The sequence below is a fragment of the Perognathus longimembris genome, chromosome 17 (genome assembly GCF_023159225.1).
Source record: "Perognathus longimembris pacificus isolate PPM17 chromosome 17, ASM2315922v1, whole genome shotgun sequence".
Classification (NCBI taxonomy): domain Eukaryota; kingdom Metazoa; phylum Chordata; class Mammalia; order Rodentia; family Heteromyidae; genus Perognathus; species Perognathus longimembris.
The window spans coordinates 42,280,075-42,286,879 of record NC_063177.1 but is presented as its reverse complement, the minus strand read 5'-3'; positions in this window follow the sequence as shown (position 1 = coordinate 42,286,879).

Here is a 6,805-nt window from a genome sequence, read left to right as displayed (position 1 = left end):
CAGAAGGCTGTGCCAGGATTTGAACCCAGGCTTGTCTGGTTGACTCTATGAGCAGGTTGCCAAGGCTGGAAACTCTTCTTGATCCTGCGCATCTTAGGATGTTGGGCTTCTGGTCAGGGCTTTCTTCAGTGGGAGGAAGAGTAGAAAAATCCATGCCCTGATCATATCAGGAAGGAAAGGGCTAATGGTAGCGCATAGTACCCACCATAGAGCCTTGAAACTGGAAAGCACTGAAATCTATATATACCATGTTTCTCTCATACATACATGCACACACACACACATACTTACAATGTTTAACTTATAAGTTAGGTACACTAAAGGAACAAGAACAAAAACTAAAAATAATGCAACTGTAATAGTATACTGTAATTTAAAAGTCATTTAGAACTTGAATTGTTTACTTCTAGACCATTCTCTTGAATATTGTTAGATTGTGATTAACCATGGGTAGCTTGTGGAAAATGGGGCAGCATATAAGAACAATATGAGTGTTCATAGGTACCTCTGGGTCTGGCTGACCTCCGGCTCCAAGTGGGCAGGCCAGGTACAGGTGTTGGGCTGTCTGAGGTGGGCAGCCCAGATGGCTCTCTGTTCTTATCTGAGGGACCCTTCTGTTTTTCCAGCTCCAGCCATTGGCTCAGGTAAGACTTTAGAGACCCTCTGTGTGATACAGCTCCCCTGATTCAAACGAAAACAAAACAAAAACAACCCATAAAGATTGCCTTTCAAATGGTGTGCCTTTTATTTTTTTTCTCAAAACAAGGGCATATAAAATAGTCTCATCTGGTTCTATTTTTCTCTGGTTCCTTATCCACAGCTTCATTTGGGAGTCGGGGAGACAGGCGAGTTTAGTCCCAGCACGGTGGGAGAGAAGGCTGGGGACCAGTCCAGTCTGGGTTGCCAATCTCCCCCCACCCCACCCCACCAGTTGGAATGTGCTTTATTTTAGGAGGTAAAGGTTTTGGGGATGGGAAAGCTACAGAAGGCCCCTTTAGAAAGCTCAATGTTCAGGCAGGCTATGGCTCTGCTGCTTGAAGGTTCCTGGTGGATGAACCCCAGACCCTCCTGTTGAGTCTTAAGTCCCCCTCCTTATACACCCCCTTACTCACTCTGTGAGGTCTGGCTTGTTCAGGGAAGCCTGTCAGTGTCAGGACATGTTGGCCTCATGGCCTGCAGGAGAAAGAGGCCTTTGAGGGATGCCTGCCCCATGCCCTGAGGGTCCTGGGTGCCTCCTTTGAAAGCTGCAAAATTATTGCCATTAGCGTGCACTGGCTCCTGGAGGGAGGCCTGAGAATGAGGGAGGAGGAGGAGGAGGTGGTCCTGATTCCTGGTTGGGAAGAACAGGGACTAGGGATGCCTTATCTGGGGCCCATTGTGGAAAAGGCAAGAACACAGGCCTCCCCATGGGTGTTGAGTGGATTTTTGTCCTAGGGGAGAAGGGCTGTCCCTGGGACTTCCCTGGATTTCACCTGTGACCCTCGAGCCACACACCTTGTGCCAAAGATGCCATGTTGAATCCTAGTGATATAGGCAGCAAAGAGAAGCAAGCAGAACTACTCCTAGGGACAGCACCTACACCTGCTGAGAGTGAGAGTCTCCTGAAATGTTATGCCCTGGGTCCTTCACTCTGGTCCTGGCCCTGAGGCCCCTCTGACCTCCAACAGGAAGCATGCCTTGATTGCCCTTGTGAATCCAGAGTTGGAGATCCCTAAGTCCAAGTTTTACATGTCAGGTCTGGCTACTTGTTCCTACTCGTCAAATAAAGAGGCATGGTGAAGGACAGAAAAAGATTTATTATAGGGGATGGGCAGCCATGAGAAGACTGTACTCTGGTTTATCTCCAGCCACCTTTGAGGTATAGACATGAGCTACAGGTTTAAACAGACAAAGGATTAGGGATAGGGGGTGAAAGATCTGCATCGATAAATAGTCCCCATCTCAGGATGAGTTAGGTGTCCAGAGGTGGAGTCAGAGGCAATCTGACAGTCCATTGTGTCAGGATTGGTCAGGCAGGGGCATGCTACAATAAGAGTTACTAGGGCTGGGAAAGTGGCTTAGAGATAGAATACTTGCCTAGCATGCACGAATGCCTGGGTTCAATTCCTCAGTACCACACAAATAGAAAAAGCTAGAAGTGGTGCTTGATTCAAGGGGTAGAGTGCTATCCTTGAGCAAAAGAAGCTCAGGGAGAGTGCTCAGGTCCTGAGTTCAAACCCCACAATCTACAAAATAAAAAGAAATGCCATTCTGTCATATTACCAGCAATAAACAAAATTTAAAAAAAAATAAGAGTCATGATGTCTGGCAGTGGTTTGTTCTTTTGTCTGCTCCTTTTGGATTTTAAGGTAGCTATAGGAGAGAATGGTTGAGGGTAAATGATGTGGATAAAAAATGGAAGTTAGGATACCTAAGCTTTTATCCTGCTTTTGGTTAATTTTTGGCTCTAAGTAGGGAGTCAGTACTTTTAGGGCAAAGCAATTAAACATCTGACAAAGGAGCCCACAGGGAGGGCCTGCAGGGTCTGGAGACCTGGGGGCTCAATCTGTCCTCATGTGTCCAGGCCCTGGCTGTCAGGCCCGAAGGGGCGGCACTGGGAGAAGAACCAGTGACTTCCCTGGAAGAGCACACAACCTTCCAAGAAGCATCTTCTAGATCACAACTATCCAACAGGACCACTGTGTGAGCGATGAACGTGAGCTGAAAACTCAAATCTAGATTCCTAGAAGTCATATGAGAAAGGAAAAAGCAAAAGCGTGTGGTATAGCCAGAGGTAGAGCACATGCTTAGCTTGCACGAGGCATTGAGTTAGATCCCTAGAGTCAAAAGAAAAAGAGGTGAAATCAATTTTAGTAAGATTATTTTCTTTAACCGAATACATCCTAAATATGACTTTCAACCTGAGTCAAATAAAAAAGTGTTGGAGTTATGTGAAATGCTTTGCATTCCCTTGGAATGCCAGGGGCATTGTGTAGAGACAATATAGACAAAATCTCAATTTGTAGCTGGGCGCTAGTGGCTCACCTTTGTAATCCTAGCTACTCCGGAGGCTGAGATCTGAGGATCATGGCTTGAAGGCAGCCCAGGCAGGAAAGTCCCTGAGACTCTTATCTCCAATACACTATTTATCAAAAGCCAGAAGTGATGCTGTGGCCCAAGTAGCAAAGCAATAGACTGGAGCAAAAGAAGCTCAGGGACAGTGCCCAGGCCTTGAGTTCAAGTACCAAGACTGGCAAAAAAAAGTCTTGATTTTCATAAGTGCTCAGAAGCCGCATGTGGTCATGAGCTGGAGTACTGGGCTGTGTGGCTCAGCAGCTTCGGCCACTCCACTCAGCCCCTCTGACCCTCTGTTTCCTCCTCTATAAATGAAGATACCTGCACACATGGAGTTTGCAAAGAACAAATGATATCTTAACCCCCCCAAAAAGTTTTCTTGTGGTGCTAGGGATCAAATCCAGGGCCTTTGGTATTCGAGGAAAGTGCACTACCACTGAGCTGCATTTCCAGTCCCAAATCATTATGCATTCAGACCATCCCCACCAAGAGACATTTGTTAGCCCCTTATTTCTAAGACAATCACCAGCCTCCTGCAACTGCCCCCAGCCTCTTGCCACCTCTGCCTACCTCAGACCTCCACTCCTTCCAAGAAGTGTTCACCAGGCTGCAGGGGGACTCCAAAAATCACTGGGCTTTGAAGGGACTTCTCCAGTCTAGGGATGGCTTTCCAGAAATGGTGCTGAACTCTGCAAATGCCTAATAACTATGAGAATCATTTAGCACAAGAAAAGGCCAGACCTTTGCCCTTGCCTGGCTCACAGGTGATGGAGTTAATCGGGAATTTTCTTTCCCTGACTCAGGGTGGCTGGTAGGGGTCCAGTTCCCCCAATGACCTGGGGACACATTAGTTAGTGATAAGTGGGGCTTTCCAGCCCCTTGTCTTCTGTTTACAATACATTGGCTTTCCTCAGACAAAACCCTTCTGCGCTGCCTTGCTCCTGGCTGTTATGGCTATGTGAGACAATTTGCTGATGGACTCTCCACAGAAAGCCAGCTCCCTTGAAGCTCCTTTCCACCTCCACAGCACCTGAGGCAACATCCCCTCCACCTGGTGGGTCCCGGAGGAGGGCCAAGATGCTTGTTTCCCTCAGCTCACTGCAGCCCCTGACTTCAGAAATGTCATCCTTGCTGCCTGCTCAGCTTCAATTGAAGGGATCAAGGAACAAACTCAGAGGTGGCTGGATGGTATTTCTCAGGCTTTGTTGGAGGATGACTGAAGCTGTTGTTACCCAAAGCAGAAGCGATCCAGAAGTGTCCTGTTGATCTTGACAAGGCCCACTTTGAGTCATCACAGCAGGATGTGAGCTGAGACTGTAGCTCCACAGTAAAGCACTTGCCTAGCAGGTACAAGGCCTTCTACACAGGGTCCATCCCGATCATTACAGTAAAAATAAAGGGATGATACAGGAGCTGCCTGCAGAGTAGTATATGATCACAGCTTGGCCCTCTTCCCCACCTACCACTAATGAGACTAAGCCAGCAAGTGAATGTCTCTGTAGCCCAGTGCCCCTGTCTAGATAATCAGGCTGCTGCCACAGGTCCTGCTTTCCACCTGGGGCCAAGATCACAGATGAGAAGGAGCTGTAAATGTACTTAAAGAGGTATTTCCTTTAGCCCTATACTGCTTCCCAGTGATCATTCCTTCAGCAAGAATGGCTTGCTGCTGTGGGGCAGGAATTTTTTTGGGGGGTGGGGGTAAAGAGGGCAGAGTTAAGATAGAGTGTTGCTAGATAGCCGGGCTTGTCTCAAAATGTCCAACCTCCTGCCTCAGTAGTGGGATTACAGGCATGCACCACCATGCCCAGCTATGTGGACAGGTTTTAATCATCTAAGAATCAACTTTCAAATAATTCTAGACTCCTGGAATGTCAAGGAGAGAGAATACTTAGGAGATTGAGTTGATTATATGGGGCCCATGTGGTAACATGTAACAAGCACATGACTTTTTACTGGGAAACAAGCTGTGTGGGGACAAAAGACATATCTCCTGCCCCGAGGATGGAGGCAGAGAATTGGGACACTTTCAGTGAGTGCTGAGAAAGAGCACCAGGGATTAGGAGAGACACAGGAAGGGAGGTCCTACACCAGCCTTGGTGTCAAAGGTGCTCCCCAAAGGAGGCAAAGTCAAAATTCACCTTGAAGAATGAATGGGAATTGCTCAGACCTGAGGCACAGAGAACAGCATATGCAAAGACCCAAGGACATAAAAGCCTTGTGAGTGATTAAAAAAGTAACTATAGCAAAAGGGTATAGGGCATGGTTCAAGTAGTAGAAATGCCTTCCCAGCAAGCACAAGGCCCTGGGTTCAAACCTCAGAACTGAAAAAAAGAAAAGGAAGAAATGGGATAGAAGTTAAAATTGTAGCAAGATGGGAAATTAAAGAATTCTACTACAGGAAGGCATAAGAAAAGCCAGGGACCATGAGGCACAAAGGCAATCTTTTAGACTTCAATTCCCTTATCTGCCTTCACCTCACAGGGATGCTGCCGAATCCAAAAGAAAATAATGTATAAGAATAAAAATTATTTGAGAAATAAAATGTTATTCAACCTCTGTTAGCTTCTACTTATCTACAATAAAAATCTATACATAAAAACCTAAGCTTTATATTTAAGAACCTCCCTTCCCACCATAATGTGCTCTAATCTTTTTTCTAATACTATTATTGCTCCAAACCACCTTTGCTCAAGCTATTCCTTCAGTCCCAGTATCCTCCCAGCCTTCATCTCTACCAGGCCAACACAAGAAACATCAAGTGCTTAGTATATGCAAGACATGGTTTAAATTCAATTCATCTTTGAATGTGCTATTCTTGTGCTACTTGGTCCACAATCCCTTTTTATTCCTTTCTAGAGAAAAATGGTACTTGTACCAATGATAGTATATATGATACTTGATAACTCAGCTTGAAGGTATGGTTAATTCTCCCAACTTCTCATAAGAAGTGTGAAGATTTGATGATTTGTTTCGTTGTCTTCCTATACCCACTAGCTGTCCTGGTACATAACAGGTGCTCAATAAAATACAGAGTAACTTGGAAAATTAATATTAGGGAGAGTATATGGGTGGGATGAAAAACTGGGAGGGACACAGGATACAGGAAGACAGAAGAATCAGCTTGTCAAAGGAAGAGGAATATCTCCTCCCTTGGGAGGGGCTGCCGATAAGCCTGGGAGGATGGAAATACGGTGGCACAGGGAACAACATATGCAAAGGATAAAGACCCCAGAGCCCCTGTGAGTTACTTGAAAAATGACTAAAGCAAAAAAAAAAAAAAAAAAAAAAAGGTGGGTGGGGGGAGATTAGGGCATGACTCTCCTACGGCAGGGCAACCCCAGCTCAGCTCATTCTCTTGGGATTTCTTGGGACCTTGTGGCATGTAGAATGTATGTATATCCATCTTGTTTCCCTTTCTAGAATGTGAACATGATCTCTTGGGGGGCGAGGGGCAGGAGAAATCCATCATACAGGAATCCATCATCACCATTCATTGACATGGGTTTATTGGATGGAAAGGGGGGAAGGAAGATGGGCAGGCAGGCGAGCTGACAAACTGAAGACAGTAGAAGCGAGCTCCCAGAGAAGAGCTCTCTCAAGATCCCAAATTACACGGTTCAAAACCAAACCAGTCAAAAAGAACCTGCAGGTGGGCCTGACAATTTGCTCTGAGGACCCAACACCCAACACCAGTTACCCTCGCCCCCCCAGCAGCGACTGTCCTTTCCAATTCCTGATTCGATTCTGAAGC